Source organism: Hyperolius riggenbachi, chromosome 6 (genome assembly GCF_040937935.1).
Source record: "Hyperolius riggenbachi isolate aHypRig1 chromosome 6, aHypRig1.pri, whole genome shotgun sequence".
Taxonomy (NCBI): domain Eukaryota; kingdom Metazoa; phylum Chordata; class Amphibia; order Anura; family Hyperoliidae; genus Hyperolius; species Hyperolius riggenbachi.
The window spans coordinates 13457356-13477504 of NC_090651.1; the positions used below are offsets into that span (position 1 = coordinate 13457356).

The 20149-nt window shown below is 43.7% G+C and overlaps 1 long non-coding RNA gene across 2 annotated transcripts in view; it reads right to left on the bottom strand.

The window, feature by feature from the left end:
• Positions 1-20149, bottom strand: part of LOC137522352 (uncharacterized) — a 136799-nt gene that overhangs the window by 79555 nt on the left and 37095 nt on the right. Inside the window, exon 2 of one of the 2 annotated variants that reach the window (XR_011022272.1) lies at positions 13201-13251. The exons of the other annotated variant lie outside the window; for it this stretch is intronic. This is a non-coding gene — a long non-coding RNA (uncharacterized lncRNA). The remainder of the gene's footprint in view (positions 1-13200; positions 13252-20149) is intronic. 2 annotated transcript variants of the gene reach the window in all.

Consider the following 20149-nt stretch of genomic DNA (forward strand, 5'->3'; position numbering starts at 1 on the left):
ACGATGCGGTGCCAGATGCTGTCCAGTTCAGTCAATCTAGCCATACCAGCTGGCGTGCGGGGCAGGGGTTTAAAATGTGTATGTTGCCTCAACCCTATCATCAGCCTGCTTTTGTGGCCTGTAGATCATTAACCATTTCTAATACTATGGCGGACTATGCCCCCCCCCCCCTATGCACTGCACTCACGTGATTATAGTAAAGTTCAGGCCTATCAGGCTACATAGCCCAGCGGTCGTGCTCCTCTGATGTGGTCCCGGTGTCCCGATTCCACCACCACAGCCCCTGACGAGTCCTTACAGACGAAACACGTAGGGCGGAGCCAGGTGCATCTGACGTCACTGGATTGTGGAACTACACGCCAATCGGAAGGGTTTCCAAGCGGAATTGCGGTGGTGGAAATGGGACGCTGGGACCACATCAGAGGAGCACGACCGCTGGGCTATGTAGCCTGATAGGCCTGAACTTTACTATAATCACGTGAGTGCAGTGCATAGCGCAGGAAAGTGCCACTTGTAAGAAGGTGTTACGCTATGATTGTATTTATTGTGATTTTTACAGAATTCTGGTATTCAATTTTGGATCTTTGGATACTGGAATTGGATCGTGACTAATTGATTATCAAACGCTAGACCCACCTGAATTCAAGGTGGCTATTATCTGGTGAGCTGCTGCTGGAAAGGGGTGATTGGCACAGAGTGGAGCACTTTGTATCACTTTTTCACTTGGGTGAATGCTACCATGTATTAAGATTAACAGTAATGCACTATGTCAAGTTTTGTTGAAATCCACAGGGAACCAAAGATAGAATCAGAAGAGGAGCGCTGTCATCAGAAGTATTTATTTTATGTACTGTAACCACGGGGGTTGGTATAGGTTAGAATGGGGAGCCTCATGCTGTCCACGAAGTCAATCTAGCCATACCAGCTGGGGTGGGGGACAAGGGGTTAAAATGTGCATGTTGCATCAACCCTGTCATCAGCAATGAAAAGGACTTGCCAGCTGTTGTGGCCTACAGATCGTTAACCATTTCTAATCCTATGGACCAATGTCAGACATAGTCCAATATATATGAAACTGGCTGCCACAGGATGGAGCTGTTGGCGGACAAAGTCCAGGACAGCGTCAGCCCCTTCAGATGAAAGTGTTGGACCAAGTCTGACATTTTGATCACTGCCAGCTCCATCCCTCGCCACTATGCCAAGTAACCAAGTTAGGCATGTGTATGGATGGAGGGCGGAGCCCGGAGCTAGTGGCAGGCACAGACAGGTAATGTATACTGGACTGGGCATTGTGGGGGCACATTGGACATTAGGGGGGGACAGCATCAGGAGTTTAAAGCAGAGGGACACCAAGAGCCCCAATAGTGTAATTCATCTTGGGGACAAGAAAAGTTAAGTTAAAATTATACTTACAAACCAGGGTTACCAATAGGCAACCACTGTATAGGCAGGTGGGGAGAACAATCCTGACCCCACTCAGGAATAAAAAGTCGCTCTCTGTAGACAGGAAAATAGGGTAACAACCCTCCACCCAGGGTGGACTCAATGTAGTGTACAAGATACAGAGGCGCTTCAGACAGGCGATTCAGACAGTCAACAATTTATTCGGAACTCCAAAAAACAATGCAACGCGTTTCACGGGCCGCTTCCTCAGGCAAAATACAGTAGGAGTCACAGCATCTGTATTATATCAGACAGAGGCGCCGAGCTCGCTGATATAATACAGATGCTGTGACTCCTACTGTATTTTGCCTGAGGTAGCGGGATGTATGGCCCGTGAAACGCGTTGCATTGTTTTTTTGAGTTCCGAATAAATTGTTGACTGTCTGAATCGCAGTCCTTGCCTGTGTCTGTTTGGAGAGGGTAAGACCACCGCTGCCTCCTCTGTTTAACCAGTTGGTTTTTTAAGTTCATTTAATTACCTTTTATTCTTTTGGCGCCTCTGTATCTTGTACACAGCATCAGGAGTTTGGTAGCATTTGTCGCTCATCCCAATATCGCTTGCCGTTATCACCAGACGGCCCCGACATCTTGCAGCATGTCCGATCGACATGTTTGGTCCAAAATTGGTTGCATTGTTGATCGGAAATGCACTTGGCAGCACCGATTTTCATCCAATACGATAATTATTATCGAATCGGATTGTCCATTGGCCGCTAAGTCGCTAGATGTATGTGCTCATTTACTTCTACCAGTGGATGTCAGTTCATTATTACTGACCACCACTGACCACTTATTCTAAAATGGGGATATGATTAGACGTCCAGGAGTCTCTGTGACTTTGCGTTGAGATGTGATTGATATACTGAATAGCTGCAGGGCCTGATTTGGGCCAAGGCCACCTAGGCCATGGCCTAGGGCACCACAGGAGCAAGGGCACCAAAGCAGCAGGCTAAACTGGTGCAGCATTTGCAAGCTGCTATGCAGGGAGATCAGACGAGCCCCTGACAGCGGTACTCTGCTGCTAGCCGCCTGTGCAGCAGCCACCTTGCTCTCTCTGTGCAAGTTTGCATCGTGGCCGGCGGCAATGGACTTGGGCAGCATTGGAGACGGAAAGGAAGAGGAAGCTTCTGCACTGGAGACGAGTGGAGAAATGAGTGACACTGATGGTTGCTGCGGTGTGAAGGTGAGCTGGCTACCTATACTGATGGGGGGGGGGGGTGGGAAAAGGAGGGATTAAGGGAGTCATCTGGCTACCTATATTGGAGGAAAAGGGGGGTGGAGTCATGCTACCTATACTAGAGGGAAGGGGGAGGGGTCACCTGGCTACCTATACTGGAGGGAAAGGGGAGGGGTCCTCTCCCTACCTATACCGAAGGGGGGGGGGGGGGCTGGTGACAGTGGCCTTGGGTGGTAAAAAGTACAAATCTGGCCATGAATAGCTGCTACATAAAGTCACAGCACAATAATAAATGTGTGCGGAATCTCGCAATGAAAATGTCAGAGAGCGGCGCGCGGCATTTCACAGACCTCACGACAACCGCTGTCTGTTTCTAAACACCAGAGACAATGATGTGTCAACTGAGCGCAGCCCTGGAACCAAGCCACCGCCGTCTACTTCTCAGCAGCCACATTCCTCCAAACACAAATCCTTTGTTTTGATAGTCCTCGAAATTATCTTGTCATCAAGACAATAATTAACTTTTATTGTTCCATAAAAACAAACCAGTCAGTGCATTCCAAGCCTGAGATCACACAGGAAAGCAATTATCATCCTACACTGTCACTGCGCTCTGCAAAGTCTTCACAATACTTCAAAATAAAGTTTATAAAGATTAGAACATAATCATAATAACATCAATAAAAACAACTTCAGTGGCAGCAGCAACTGTACCCTACTAATATAATAAATGGGAAAGTTCGGATGTTTGGATGTTTGGATGTTTAGATGTTTGTTACTCGATCACGCAAAAATGGCTGAACGGATTTGAATGAAATTTGGCACACACATAGTACATTACCTGGAATAAAGTATAGGATACTTTTTATTCCCATAACCAAAAAGAGACAAATACAAATTTCACTGGAAAATGTAAACTGCAGCCATTCTTACACTGTTACACTGGAGGTGTGTTTAGCTTCTAAGGGTAGAATGGTTAATTTGCATATATTCAGCAGTGATGCACTGGGAGACATCTCAAGCTCACTCCAACCTGAATTATCGCAAATTCTTTCTGTTTTAAGAAAGCAAACTTTGGTTTTTCTTACACTGTTAATGGCAGGGTTCTCAAACTTTGCACAGTTGGTCGTTGGGTGACTAGGATTATTATTCAGAAAAGTGGGTGGAGCCTATAAAAGCCAATCAAAATTCACCTATTGATTTTCAAGGGGAATATTTACATTTCTGCCATTCTTGCACTGTTAATGGCACAAGCCTCAAACCTGATATAGTTGATCATTGGGTGACCGGGGTTCAATTTCAGAAAGGGGGTGGAGCCACAAATAGCCAGTCAGATTTGTTTCATTCCAATGCAAATTATTGTTGCCAAACACCGCAAAGCTCACAAACTTGGTAATTGAGTAATTGATTAATTGTGTGTTAGGGTTAGGAAAGTGGGCACAGCCAACACCAGCCAAATACATAAGCGGGCAACGCAGGGTCATAAGTGGGCAAATACAAATTTTACTGGGAAAATGTAAACAGCAGCCATTCTTACACTGTTAATGGTAGGGTTCTCAAACTTTGCACAGTTGGTTACTGGGTGACTGGGGTTAATATTCAGAAAAGTGGGTGGAGCCTACAAAAAACAATCAAAGATTACCTATTGATTTTTCAGGGGAATATTTCATTGCTGCTATTCTTGCACTGTTAATAGCACAAGCCTCAAACCTGGTACAGTTGATCATTGCGTGACTGGGGTTTAAATTTATATAAGGGGGTGGAGCCCCAAACAGCCAATCTGATTTGTTTCATTTTAATGCAGGTTATTGATGCCAAAGACCGCAAAGCACACAAACTTGGTCATTGAGTAATTGAGTATTTGTGTGTTAGGGTTAGGAAAAGTGGGCGCAGCCAACGCCAGCCAAATACATAATCGGCAAATGCTGGGTCATCAGTAGGCGGAGACAAATACAAATTTCACTGAGAAAATGTAAACTGCAGCAATTCTTACACTATTAATGGTAGGGTTCTCAAACTTTGCACAGTTGGTCACTGGGTGACTGAGATTAATATTCAGAAAAGTGGGTGGAGCCTACAAAAGCCAATCAAAATCCTCCTATTAATCTTTAAGGAGAATATTTAATTGATGCCATTCTTGCACTGTTAATCACCTGTACCTGGTACAGTTGGCCATTGGGTGATTGGGGTTCAAATTCAGAAAACAGGTGGAGCCACAGCCAATCAGATTTATTTTATTTCAATGCAAATTATTGATGCCAAAGACCGCAAAGCTCACAAACTTGGTCATTAAGTCATTTTGTGTTAGGGTTAGAAAAAGTGGGCGGAGCCAGCACCAGCCAAATACATACCTGGGCAATGCCGAGTCTTCAGTGGGCGGAGACAAACACAAATTTCACTGGGAAAATGTAAACTGCAGCTATTCTTACACTATTAATTGTAGGGTTCTAAAACTTTGCACAGTTGGTCACTGGGTGACTGGGATTAATATTCAGAAAAGTGGGTGGAGCCTACAAAAACCAATCACAATTCACCTATTGATTTTCAAGGCAAATATTTAATCGCTGCCATTTTTGCACTGTTAATGGCACAAGCCTCAAACCTGGTACAGTTGATCTTTGGGTGACTGGGGTTAAATATTTAGAAAAGGGGTGGGGCCACAAACAGCAAATCAGATGTGTTTCATTTCAATGAAAATTATTCATGCCAAAGACCACAAATCTTACAAACTTGGTCATTGACTATTGATAATTGTGTGTTAGGGTTAGAAAAAGTGGCCACAGCCATCAGCAGCCAAATACATACCCGGGAAATATTAGGACATCAGTGGGTGGAGAAAAATACAAATTTCACTGCCAGAATGTAAACTGCAGCCATTCTTACACTGTCTGTCAATGGCAGGGTTCTTAAACTTTGCACAGTTGGTCACAGGGTGACTGGGATTAATATTCAGAAAAGTGGGTGGAGCCTACAAAAGCTAATCAAAATTCACCTATTGATTTTCAAAGGAGTGGAGCCACAGCCAATTAGATTTATTTCATTTCAATGCCAATTATTGATGCCAAAGACCGCAAAGCTCACAAACTAGGTCATCATTAATTGTGTGTTAGGATTAGAAAAAGTGGGCAGAGCTAACACTAGCCAATTACATACCCGGGCAACGCTGGGCGACCAGCTAGTTAATAATAATAATAATAAATTGTAACAATCTTAAAGGGAACCTGAACCGAGTAAAATTAATTTAAAATAAACACATGATGTAAAATGAATATGACATACTTACCTCGCCATCAGTTCCTCTCAGAAGTGTGCCATTTTCTTCTTACAAGGATCCCTTCCAGTTCTGATAAGATTTTGTCAGAACTGAAGTATATCAGTTGCTGTCAGTTATAACTGAAAGCACAACTGATGTGCAAGGTAATGTTCATGTTTCCCTATGGCTCACGTGGGCAATATCACAGGTTAACAGTGTGCGGACCAGGAAGCTGTAATAGGGTAAGGGCCATTTTTAAAACGAAGAACAGAAAATTCCATTGATCACAGCGAACAAACGAGTGAGGAGAAAGCGATTGATGAGTAGACTACACGGGAGGTAAGTATGATGTGTGTCATATGGCGCCTCTGTAGCAGTAATGTTATACTGCGTGGGGCGCGTAAGGGTAAGTCGGAGTTCCAGTTAAAGCCAGACCCCAAATGACATCTCCCTCCAAGTTGCGACGACTTGGAGGGAGAATAGTATATAATGTCACCGGGGATTTGAGCGGTAGCAGAGAGAGCTGTCATGTGGCTCACCCTGTGCCCAGCTCACCGGCGGTGTACATATACGTAAGGCTCCTATATGCGTGCATGAAAAAAGGGTGCCGTAAAAAAAGGTCCTGGCTGGATAACGAAATGGTGCCGGTTGATAATGACATCTGAAAACGATAAACATCGTTGTCATACTTGGTTAACGATAAATACCGTTGTAAAAACAGACAGGAAATAATAATAAAGATATTAGTTAAAAATCGTTACGTAATTCAAAAATACAGCTTAACCCAACCCTACTCTCAAACAGAACCCTCCCCTGGTGGTGCCTAAAACTAAACACTCCCCTGGCGGCGCCTTACCCTAACCAACCCCCCGGTGGTGCCTAACCCTAACCATCCCCCCCCTTCCCCCAGTGGGGCCTAACCCTAAGCCCTCCCCGGTGGGGCCTAACACTAACCACCCCCCTGGTGGTGCCTAACCCTAACCACCATCACCCCTTCCCCCAGTGGGGCCTAACCCTAAGCCCTCCTCGGAGGGGCCTAACACTAACCACCCTCCTGGTGGTGCCTAACCCTAAACAACTGCCCCCCCCCCCCCACGGTGTTGCCTAAAACTAACCGCCGCCCGGGTGGTGCCTAACCCTAACTACTCCCCCTGCCGGTGCCTAACCTTAACTACTCCCTCTGCAGAAACACCCTTTTACAAATGGAAACGACAGTGGCGTAGCTAAGGAGCTGTGGGCCCCGATGCAAGTTTTACAATGGGGCCCCCCAAGCACTCTATACAGAACAATTAATACGGCGCACCAAAACCTGCCAATGGCAACTACAGTGTCAGAGGTGCTAGAATGGGATGGGGAAACATGCGCAGTACAGCCCGCATGCGCAGTACAGCCCGGCGGACGTCCGATGACGTCAGCGCACCGGCGTGGGACGCAGAAGTCCCAGGAAATGGAGCGCAGAAGAGCCCGACCTGGCAGCCGGCCTGGCCAGGTCGGGTCGGGCACCGGAGACCACCGGGAGCCTGCGGAGCGGCGGCGAGGGCACCTCCTGCCTGCCACGGGCTGAAGGAAGCCCCACGTAAGTGGAAATTTATTTTTATTTTTTTAATCCCCTCCCTGAACCTTCCCTTTAATGATTAACACTATTCAAAGTATCTTTAGAAGTGATTTTTGTGAGCACAGGACCAATAGAGAGCTAATACTGCAGTTGAGAGAGGGCCCTTCAGGGCCCCTCTGGCCCAAGGGCCCCGATGCGGTCGCTACCACTGCACCCCCTATTGCTACGCCCCTGGGAAACGATAATGTCTTTGATAACGTAAAATCAGTACATACAAATGAAATAATATGACAAAACCTATAAGATTGCAAGTTTCTAAGACAATAACATACTTCAAAAATTGTAATGTTCTAATGGTGTTAACTATATTTATCGCAGCTCCCTTTTTTCTGCTTTTTTCACTGTATTAACGATAATTACATTACAGTCTGTGGCGTCGCCCTTTTTGTCCATCCCCAGCCGGCCCCCTTTTTTTCTGCTCCCTCCTATCTACTTCATACCGATATTTTGCAATTGTTTTTTCCCCTTTAATAGAATAACGTTAATTTTACCAATATTCTACTATCAGCTTTTCTGGGTGGTCACATTTCCAGGCACCCTGTTTTGCCATAAGCGTAATAATAACATAAAACAGAATGATAGCCATAATAAGAGCAACCACTGGAATTGTAATATCAATAATAAATAAAAGTGGTAAAATAAACAAATACGGCAACTAGCTAAAGTAATAATGATAATAAGAATAATAATAGTAGTATTCTAATTCTTGCTGAAAAGTTATTTTAAAAGGAAGTTGAAAAATTAGTTAAACTCAAGAGAAACAGTTAATTGCATATAGTCCCTGGTCTCCCAGAATGCTCTGGGAGGAGAATTCTGCATAGCTAAACAGCCTAGGCTAAGCATCACTGGGTGGGCGGGGCTATATACCAATATACAGCAACATATAGGAAGTGTTTCTGATGCTGAAACCAGGAAAATGACTACATTCTGCTATATGTCACTATAGTTGCTCTTTAATATAAAGAGTCCCTTCTCAACAGCAGTCAATGCTGATAGTTTGGTAACGTCGGGAGTCGGAGCTTACTGTACATGTACAGCCTGACTACGTACGTACTCCCTGGTGTGGTCTAGTGGCCAGGAGCATTCCTCGCCTGTACACTACTACTACTGAGCAGGCGCAGAACGCTCCGGGCCGTGGGAGCATGATGGGAGAGCGCGCATTGCCGCACTGTGTCTGCTGCGCTGACTGGACCTGACTGGCCAAAGCTACTGGGAAGATTGCGGAGGATACGGGAGGTGGAGGACGACACTGAGGGGGCAATCAGGCCAAATGGGGCCGGAGGAAACAATCTGGCTGAATAGGGGTAGAGGAAGCCCCAGGTATGTATGAATATTTATTTAAAGTGGATCCGAGGTGAACATTTACACATTGCATAATTGTGTTCCTTTCCTATTGTTTATAGGGCATTCCTCAAGCCAAATACTTTTTTGTTTTTGTTTTAATAATCTAATTCCCTATAAACTAAAAAAGCCACGCCCACATGTTTTCAGAGAGCCTTGGCAGTAGCAAGGGCTCATGGGAGCTCAGTCTGGGCAGGAGGAGGAGGTATTACTAGCCATTGATTTCAGAGGCAGAGGGGAGGAGGGAGGAGGGGGATTAGGTTGATGGCTCAAGATACAGATAAGCCTGCCTCTGTGTAATGTTTACAAACAACATGGCTGCTGTCATTGTATCACAGGAAGAAATAATCATTTTCTATTAAAGCTGTGTGCAGCCAGATTTGCTGTGTAAACTATCTAAACTTTAGATAACATATATAGACAAGTTACTTGTTATAGTTCGTTTTTCATCTCGGATCCGCTTTAAGTCATCTCAGGTACACTTAAAAACTGGTTTGTTTGTCTATCCTTAATCTGATACTCTGATTTGACCTCAGCCTGTTACCTTGACTTTGCCACCTGCACTGACCTCAGCCTGTGACCCGTTGAACCCAGTGATGGGTCAGCCCTGTCCTTGGCCTGTGACTTTACATGAGTCTGTTATTCACCAGATCTTGGCTTGGACTCTGACTATAGGTGGCCACACACCACAGAATTTGTTAAATATCTGTTCAATTCAAGAATTACAATCAATTTTTCTGACGGATTGTAGCAATTAAAAAATCTGACCAATATACCACACACCTATCTTAAATTTTTCCTCAATCATGAATAAAATAATTGAAAGCTCAGAAAAAAATGATTGGAACTGTACATCAAGTACAGTACTGGAAGGAAAGAGGCGCCCTAAGTGCGGCATATAGACTGTTAAGGCACTTTATTTGGCCTGAGGAAGTGGGCATACACCCACGAAACGCGTTGCCTGTGCTTATTATTCTATTAAACTTCCTTACCTAAAGTGAGTTTGTCGTCTATGATGTAAGCCACCTCAATCCTTTTCATTTTATTGATTTTAAAGTGTTGTATATTCGTTGGGCGTCTCTTTACCTTCTACTGTACATCAAGTAATTGACAATCCATCACACACCATACAATTCTTGATAAAGCTGGTCTAAAATTTCCAACATGTCCAATCTCCAAAAATCGGAAAAAGTGAGAAATCCAATTCAATTTATCATTCGAAAACAAAGAAAAGCTCTCAATTTTTCGGGACAACTGATCGCAATTATCGAATTGGCGACTGTCAGAATCCGCTCTGCTGGCCTTGATTCCCTGGACAGTTTCTTTGTTTCCTATGCAGGTTGCATAGTTCAGTCCAGGGAAAAGAGGCCTTTTTGTCAGTTTGCAAGATTCGGGAGGCTTCCTGCTGTAGTGACTGATTTGCATCCACTTCTCTTGCAATCTGCTTGTCTGCTTCCTTTGAAGGTTTTCAGTACAAATGTCACTTCCTCCCAGAATCCCTTGTTCGTCATAGTTTTTGTTTAGTGAGACTTACCTTAGAGCCTCAGCCTTTTGGTATCTTGTTGCTAAAATATGCTAGCGTAGTTAATTCTTGGGGAGTGCATTTTGCACTCTTACTAGTGCAGTCAGTTTTGTGTGTATTATTTGTACTGCCTAGTCTTGTCCTGTCCTGCGGTGGCTGATAGTGAATCGATCTGTCCTGTTCCTTGATCACATTCGCCCTAGCTCGAGAGGTGGTGGATCACCCTTGTGTGTATCTTGGAGTATAACCTTGACAGCGGTTGCTACTGGTTACTCCTTCAGTCTGTTTTGTCTGGAACGAACGCTTGCTGTTGTCTGGTGTTAGGCAAACGATTAACAAGCGTTCCCACTATCTGTTTGTCATTGTTTTCCGTGTTCATTTGTTAGTCGAGTTTGTCACTGTTGCGCTTAACGTGCGGTGACCGTACTATTAACGCGCTTGTCACTGTTGTGCATAATGTGCGGTAACTGCGTTTAGTTAGTTCATTTGTTATTTTCCTTGGCGTTCGGATTGTAGTTATTTGCTGTGTCTTCCTGTGATGATCTGCTCGGCTGCCTGTGCAGGCAGGCAGTTTTTTGGCCATTGTTTGGGTTTGCATGCTGCAGGACTCTGGAAAGAAGAGCTTCTGTCAGTTTTGCAGCTTGTGCTTGCTGAGGAATTTGCATACGTTGTCATGCAAATTGCCTGGCCACATTCATTGGAGGCGTGTACTATAAGTACTATGTCTTTCCCACAATGCTTCACTGGTCATAAGGAGTCTTCCTGTGAAACACTCTGGAGAGTGTCAGCCATGCTCTTTGTTTGAAGATCAGCTTAGAGTAATTCCTGGAAACTGTGCTAGGCAGATTCCCTAGTGCAGTTAGGGTTGTTTATCTGTTTGTTTGTTCTGTTGCTGTTGTCCTGTCCCAGCGGTGGTCGACAGGAAATGGTTCTGATCTCTGTTCTTGGAGTATAGCTGGTGCAGCGGTTGCTACCAGCTATCTCTTCTGTTCTGTCTCCTGGGATCGCGCTAGCCACTTTTCGCTAGTGCTGTGGATCCTTCTGTTCTGTCTCCTGGGATCGCGCTAGCCACTTTTTGCTAGCGCTGTGGATCCTTCTGTTCTGTCTCCTGGGATCGCGCCAGCCACTTTTCGCTAGCGCTGTGGATCCTTCTGTTCTGTCTCCTGGGATCGCGCTAGCCACTTTTCGCTAGTGCTGTGGATCCTTCTGTTCTGCTACTCTGTACCTGGATCGCACTCGCTTCGCGCTAGTGCTGTGGATCCTTCTGTTCTGTCTTCCTGGATCGCGCTAGCCACTTCCGCTAGTGCTGTGGATCCTATCTCTCGCTTGTCCCTGTTTTCGTGTGTCTGTCTTGTCTGCTACGGACCCTTGCTGGAGGCTCGGTGAGGTAACCGTTAAGCAAGCGTTCGCGTCCTCTGTTTCATGTTTGTCTGTCGATGGTTAGTTAGGCGTGCTTGTCTCTATTGTGCTTATCACGTGGAGACCGCGCATAACCGCGTGCACTGTTGCGAATGAGTGCGGTGTTCGCGGTTAGCTAGCGTTTGTTATTTTCCGTATCTCCTCATTGTATGATTTGCTGTGCCTTTGCTACTCTCGTGCTCCGCCTTGCTGTAGCCTTGTGTCACGTCTGGCGATCGCACCTCTCACGATCGCGTTCCTACTTCATATTTGCTGTGGTGTGTGCACAGTCGCGGGTTGGCGACTAGTTTTATGCACACACACACAATCTGTCTCTGTGCTCACTCTCAATCGCTTCTCTTGTGATTACGGTTCTTCCCTTCGTACAATTCCTGTCTGGCGTGTGTGGTAGGGCAGAGAAGCTGTTCCTCTGCACTCCACAGCTCCACCTGCCGACAGGTATTTCCCTCTGCAGGTGCATTGCACCTACTGCTGGGTTCCTGCAAATTACACGCTTGTGGAGGATTTCCACAGTGTCAGCGCACGGCTTGTGCGCTGATCACGGAGAGAATTCCACAATCGTTACACTTCCTTTACTCTATTCATGCTCTGTCTTTGCTCAGTCTTGTGTTGCAGATAGCAATTGCCTCTCTTGCGATTGGCTTTCTCATTCTGGTCTGTTCTGATGTGATATGTCTACCGTCGCCGGGTGGCGACTAGATTGGTAGACATTCATATAGTCTGTCTCTGTTCTTGCTCTCTTTTGAGTTGCTACCTTGTTTATTTTGCCCAGTGTAGCTTCATCGTGCAATCTCAATCTGGCATCTGTGGATGTACAAAGGACTTGTTCCTCTGTACTCCACAGCTACACCTGCTGGTTGGAATGCCCCTCTACAAATATATACTGGGTACTCTGCTTCTGTGATTGTGGGGATTTCCATCTGCTTCAGCGCACTTGGTGTGCGCTGACTGTGGAAATCGACTTCAGATCATTACAGCGACAAATTGGATCTTTTAATTGTATGGTGTGTGGCCACCTTTAGTTTGATCTCAACTGGTCCACACCAGGTCTTGCTTCTGGAATACCTCAACATTGTGGTGTCATCTTGTTCCCCATATTTCCAGTGGGCTGATCCAGAGACTCCTACTTGCTGGTGAATGGCAGTAAAAAATCCATTGCTCAAGAGGGTTGACAAGTCCATTGACCATTGTGTGATTTTCTGGTGAAGACCATGTGGCCACTTAGACTGTGCAGAGTGATTATGAGAACCTAGCATGCAGTTTGTAGCCATCAATGCATAGAACGAGGATAATAACAATTAATATCTAACATAACTTATAGTAGGTTTGTTCAGTGCATCTCAGAGTACTTCCTTACACCGTCTAAACTATCTCTTGGAACTGATAGAAGTGAGCAAAGTCTACTTTTAATGAGTGGAGAAAGTTTTTACCTGTCAGCCAAGAAACCATTGGGGTCCTTGCAGAGGTAGCGCTGTTTATGCCTAGTTGAAAAAGAACAAAAATCCTTGTTTTAGGCAGGAAAGCCTCATCCAGTGAGTATAAAATACATTTTTTTCTCACTAAACAGTCTCAGTTTGCTAATGTACTCATTCTAGGGGCTTCGTGTGCCAGAAGGAACTACATTCTGAACAAGTGTAACATATAAATCCCAAAGTATTGAGCAGATGTTTTATATTATTCACCCCGAAAAAAAAATTGAAAATGTAATAAAATATTCATTCTATTGCCAACAAGAAAGGAATACCTCCTTACGAACACATGCACAAATATATGCATTGGATAAATCACAGGCCTAGATCCCATTACAAACCATCAATGTACATTTTCCGCAGGAGGACAGCTTGTTTCCCCGAATTTAACGTCCGAATATTCGATAGGGGAGCAGATATATGGCATATAAATGAGGGGTTTGCATTGTCATATTTCTCCAGATTTCCTGTACGGCTTGCAATTCATAGAAGCATAATGGATATTGTGATAAATGTTGATTTTTAGATAGCAAATTATATTGAAAAATGGCTCACTCGTAAAGCAATAAAGGGCAAAATTCCCGAAACATTGGGAAGATTGCCATATACAAGTAGAATAGCGCACCTTCCCCAGATAATGCCGGTTGTGCTAATTGTGTAACGCGTGCTATGTAGTCAACATTGTCTACCTATGCATGTGAAGGTGCAGGTATGGGGTTGGTCAAACACAGAGACAGCGGTAGCCCCGATGGTGGAGTAAGTCACAACAAGAAAATGAAGGCTAAAAATGAAACGTGTTCCCACAAAGGGAGGTTGCAGAAGGGCAACCAACCGCTGTAGGCAGGTGGAGATCTATAAACCCAACCCACTCGGGGGTCCGGACAAGCTGGGTATAGTCCCACTCTTGACGTCAAAACAACCGGATGAGGGGTGGCTAAGTCTTGTAAGGAGGGTAAACGGCACAAGGGGAAATAGGCCACCAGGCTATGATAAAACTGAGTTAAAACCAGTTAAAAAGAAAAGGATGAGGTGGCTTACTCAGATGAAGACACAATCATACGATTAGAGCCTTGTATTTCTTACTCCCATGCATGCCTACAAGACTTTTCAAGAGATGCCCCCACACTATGGAACTCCCTTACAACCCCCTCCCCCCCCCCCCCCCAGACTTGCTTATTCCTTCAACACCTTTAAGCAAACCCTCAAAACACATTTCTTTAAAATGGCCTACCCCTCATCTACCGAACTTTAACCCTCAGTCAAGCACCTTTTCCACAGACCTACCATATGTGTCCCTCCCCCACCCTTTAGATTGTAAGCCTTTAGCAGGATCTCTCTTAGTGTATCCATAATCTAGCAACCTCAGCTATGTCACCTTTCTCATGGACTCCCTCAGACTTGATTTGCTGTGTCTTTGTAAAATCACATGTTCATGCATTTTATACCCCGTTTACATGTATAACCTTGTGCTATGTTGTATATGTAGCCGTGTGCTACAGTATGTGTGTCCGTGTGCCAAGGCTGTGTCTCCCCCCCTCCCGCACAGCTCTCCAGGCAACCGCCTAGTTGGCCTGGTGCACCAGGCGCCTCTGCTAGGAATATTTCAGTCATAATGCCCCCCCCCCCATTCTTCTTAAAGTGAACCCAAGGTGAAAATAAACTGATGAGTTAAACAATTATATTTATCCTCCTACTCCTGAAAATGGCTTTTTATCTTGTCCCAGAATTAGGAAAAGGTCAATGGTTCATGTATTCTGCCAGGAAAACCTTTATGGCTGCAATTTGCTTATCAGGGATGTTTACTATATTCCCGACAAAGTACTGACAAGACAGAAGCTGTCACTTTCATGCCTAGAAATTAACTCTTTCAGGCAGAAGAATAAAACAAGTAACAGAGCCTGGTTATTATTATGTTTTGCACTCTACATACACATGTTTATCTCATCATGTCACATGTCTCCTTGGGTACACTATCATGAACTCCATGAAGAGTATTACATTTGGTGAAAGATAACATTGCAAACTGGGTTAGACGCTGGCGGGGGTCCTTAGAGTTAGGCCTGGGGGGGTTAAGGTTAGGCACATCTAGGCAACTTTTAAGGTTAGGCAGCGTCAGGCAGGTCCTTAGTGTTAGACACTACCAGGGGTTTTTAATATTAGGCAGCACGAGGGGGGAGTGGTTAGTGTTAGGCATCCAGAGGGAGGCTACTCTTGGCGCAAGGTTAGGTCATAGTAAATGAAGGTAAATATTACCAATATTTTACTATTGGAATTAACTAGTAGAATGTCAGTAATTTTACTGATATTACACTAGCTGCTATCTCTGGTGCCTGTTTTACCAGGGGCCCTTTTTACATGTACTCCATTGTACTGCCTACGAGGAACCCCGAGGCAAGTTCACCACTTGTGCAGGAAATCGCTGAACAGCTACAATACCGATGTATAGGGGCTGTGCCATTAACCACAGAAATTGGCATCATGGACGTCAATGTTGAATGCTAAATTTAGTCCCAAAAATTTGACAGCAATGTTTTGGGTGGCATTAGGGGCTAAAATCGATCAAAAGATTGAACAGCAATCCCCCAATACCCGGCACAGGTGAGGATGGCCTGATTCCAGATACGTGTGCTTGTGGGTTCCTTAAGCAACTAGCACAGGCCTCCCTCATGCAAGGCAGACACTACTTGCCGATCCTCTGGGTGTCGTCTCAAAAACTTCCTGTAGCCCCCAGTGGTCTTCTGGTGTCCTCTGTGTGCGATTCAGGTCATGTGACCTCACAGTCATGCCATCATCACCAGAAGTAATCTGCACAGTTCCACTGCAGAGCTACTGCACCTGTGAACCGACCGGGAATGGAACGTGAGCACACTTGCGCACTCACTACACTGCAACGCAGGGGACCCCAGAAGAATGGCTGATGGTGGACCTGTGACTAGGGAAACATAGCCTTCTAGGGCTGAAGGAAGCCCCAGGTAGTTAAATCAGCAATAAAGTTTTTCACCTTATGTATCCTTTAACCACTCTGCAACCGCCTAATACAGGATGGTGGCCACGGAGTGTCTTACTCATTCACGCCATATGGCGTTATCTCGTGAGAAACGAGATTTGCAGGGAACGATCATTCAAGTGCACGTTTCCTGCAGTCAACAAAACAGGGCGCAGCAATCAGCCTGCCAGCTCGCAATCAGAGCTGGCAGGCTGTTTGTAACATGTAAAATGGAGAAAACCATGTGTACAGCGCTGTGATCTAGTGCAGCACTGTACAGAGGACAGCCTTTGTAACTTAATTGTCCCTTCAAATGGTTCAAAACTTAATCCCAATCATAGGCATACAGTATGCCTATGTATGTAATGTGGAGTGTGTGTAACGTAGTGTAGGGCTAATGGGAGGGGGGGGATGGCTGATGGTGGACCTGTGACTAGGGAAACATAGCCTTCCAGGGGCTGAAGGAAGCCCCAGGTAGTTAAATCAGCAATAAAGTTTTTCACCTTATGTATCCTTTAACCACTCTGCAACCGCCTAATACAGGATAGTGGCCACAGAGTGTCTTACTCGTTCATGGCATATGGCGTGATCTCGTGAGAAGCGAGATTTGAAGGGAACAATCGTTCAAGTGCACGTTTCCTGCAGTCAACAAAGCAGGGCGCAGCAATCAGCCTGCCAGCTCGCGATCAGAGCTGGCAGGCTGTTTGTACAGTGCTGCACTAGATCACAGCACTGTACACATGGTTTTCTCCATTTTACATGTTACAGAGGACAGTTTTGTCACTTAATTGTCCCTCCGAATGGCTCAAAACTTAATCCCAAACGTAGGCATACAGTATGCCTATGTATGTAATGTGCAGTGTGTGTAACGTAGTGTAGGGCTAATGGGAGGGGGGGGGAATAAAAGAAATAGGTTTGTTTTTTCAAAAATTGGATCATTTTTAATTAATTAAAAAAAACTAAAAGGATCAGCAGCAATCAGAGACCACTAAAAGAAAGCTCTATTTGTGAGAAGAAAAGGGCGTAAAATTCATTTGGGTGCTAAGTTGTATGACCGAGCTTGTATGAACTTTAACAAGTGTTAAAGTTGTGGAGTGCTGAATTGTAAAAAATGGCCTGGTCACTAGGGGCCGGGGGGTATAAAACTGTGGTCCTCAAGAGGTTAAAAAGACAGCATGAGTCATAAGAAGAAATCAACAGTGATCACACAAGAGGTAGATGAGTTGAGCTGCAATTTGGAATTGGCTTTTTAAGAAAAGATACATTCATAGCAATAAATCGCACCTGGACTGTCTGTAAGCATTCCTGTTTCCGAATATAGCTGTAGAATCAAATGTGTGGACGCATGAAAAGCTGGATCTAAGAAAAGCGGAGTCACCCTTTAATTTTTGAATCAAGATGCAGTCACTTCTAATGATTTTTCTGAGACCACACAAAGGCCAGAGCTCTCAGCCCACCTTCTCACTATCAACATGTTTTCATAGGGCCCAAACCGGCAATAACATGTTCTGGCTTTTCTGTATGACAGTACTCAACTCTTCCTCAGCATCACCTAGTAAAAATCTTCTCATAAGTTTAATGGACGCATCCCAACACACACGATCACCTTACACTGATTACCAGGTTATTAAATACTTTTCCTCTCTTGTCCAAAAATACGAATCTCTCTCTGCATTTCTGTACGCTGCATCTGTGTATTGGTTATGGTTAACGGTGACCTTTCACAACGTTCCATACCGCGATTGATTACTTTATCAGTGCCGCGTCGTGAGCGTCTGATCGACCCCGAGCATCCAGAGGCAAAAAGGTCATCGTTTATTTTTCCATGTACTGTGCAAAAATATATATAATTATGATGAGAAGCTTGCACACACAAATATGATTTCACTAGCTGCCAAACAGCTGTCAAGACACTAGATGGCACTAGAGAGATGACATGCATCAATAGAGATCTACAGCCAGGTCACATGGCCCTCCAGGTTTAATTCTCTTACAAATGAATATTGTTCGCACAATAGCTTTGTAGTCAATCACCAGTACACAAGGCAGCGAAAGCTGTACACATTTGTATTGCATTTCAGTGCATTGTTACTAAATGCAAAAAAAAATAATAATAATAAAATAAAAATCCCAATGTACGGATTTATTTGTAAATCAATACCTTTATTTAATATTTAATCTCATTTTACTTGACGTGGGTTTTTCAGTGAAAAGCACAATTCCATCTGAAAACTGATGAAGGGGTGTTTTATTATTACAGTTACAATGTAAAATTAAGTGTTGCTTTTTTGTGCAAAAATAAATAAATACATTGTAAGGTACTGATGAGGTGTTTGCATAATTAAAGTGGTTTGCCTTCAAATGTGTTATTATATGTATTGTTAACATTTTCATTACTATATTACTGTTAACTACTATTATTTACTTTAACTTACAGTCCCACAGTTTTTTTTATGATTTCATTGATTTATTGAATACCTTATTTAGGAATTCATGCATTTACATTTTTTTCCCCTTTAATATGGCCCCAGCAATTTCAGAGCACTTAAAGCGGAATATAACCCTGCATTTCAACTTTGCTCTAAAACATTATTTACAGCATATTATATGCAAAAAGCATTTTTTTTTTACTAGACCAGCATTGGAAGGGTTAAACACAGAGGTTTTAAGTTCCGTGCAGACGTTCAGATAGTTACATTCTATTTAGTTAGATGTATCTATTGATAAACAGTTACACACTCTTTGGCTGTCCTCCAAGCTCCTTCTCAGTGAGAGAGATGAGTCACAATAAACACTTAAAAGATACATATTTGTAAACAAAAAGTATCTAACTGAAGTTCGGATGCGTCTGCAGAAATCTCTAGGGACTTTAAAGCCCTGTGTAACCCTTCCAATGCTGGTCTAGTAAAAAAAAAATGCTGGTTGCATATAATATACTGTAAATAATGTTTTAGAGCAAAGTTGAAATGCAGGGTTATATTCCGCTTTAAAGGACCTAACAGTACTGTTTCATGTACAACTCAAATTTTGTGAGAACATTAATAAGCCAAGTAAACATTATTAATATTACACATACGTTTCAAACTTTAGCTGGCTATCATTTTAAACCATGCCAAATTATTCAAATGACACTTCACTATCACCATAGCAACAGGGCACAATCTGGTGCACAGACAGCTCCCAAGATCTCATTCCTCTGCTTGTGTGATTTATACAGTAAGGGGAATTTTACTCATATCATCTTTATGTAAAATTCCTAGATTTTCCACAGTATATGGTTCATTTAATAATATAGCATATATGCCCATGTAAGGAAATAGGAAATGTCAGGATATCACATTTCTCTTTCAAAGAAATGAGCTGATCCTGTAAAGACACTTGCAGATGATTGGCAATGATTTTTTTGCCCATCCGACACAAGTTACATTTATAACAGATACGTAATAGCAGTCTAAAGTTTTACCGGAGATAATTGTTTTTGGTTTTTTGTCCAGGAAAGTGAAGTTGTACATAGGTTTCATGCAGGTCAGTCCTTGTCCCAAAGGTGTTTACAGTTTATGTGTACTCTGTACTATAGGAATTTTTACTTGAGCCTGTTTAGCCATAAACTCCAATATTTTTGGAATCTGCATGGAGAATGCAGAACCCGGAGAAAATTCAGGCTAACCCTATAGTTACTATGATAAAGATCCTAAACCAAACTGTTTCAAGAAAATGTTTACAAGACCCCCCACAAAAAACAATCTCTGCCATGGTTGAAGAAAGTTCCAGCATGCTGAATGTATTTTGCCAGAAGCCTCTAAACATGGAAGCTGGACATGCTGCTAAAGCTGAAACAATTCTAGCATGGTGTTGAAATGTTCAAAAAGTCTCAGTGCCAATTTGTGAAATTGTATAGAAACATATTACAGTAACTAGGAATAA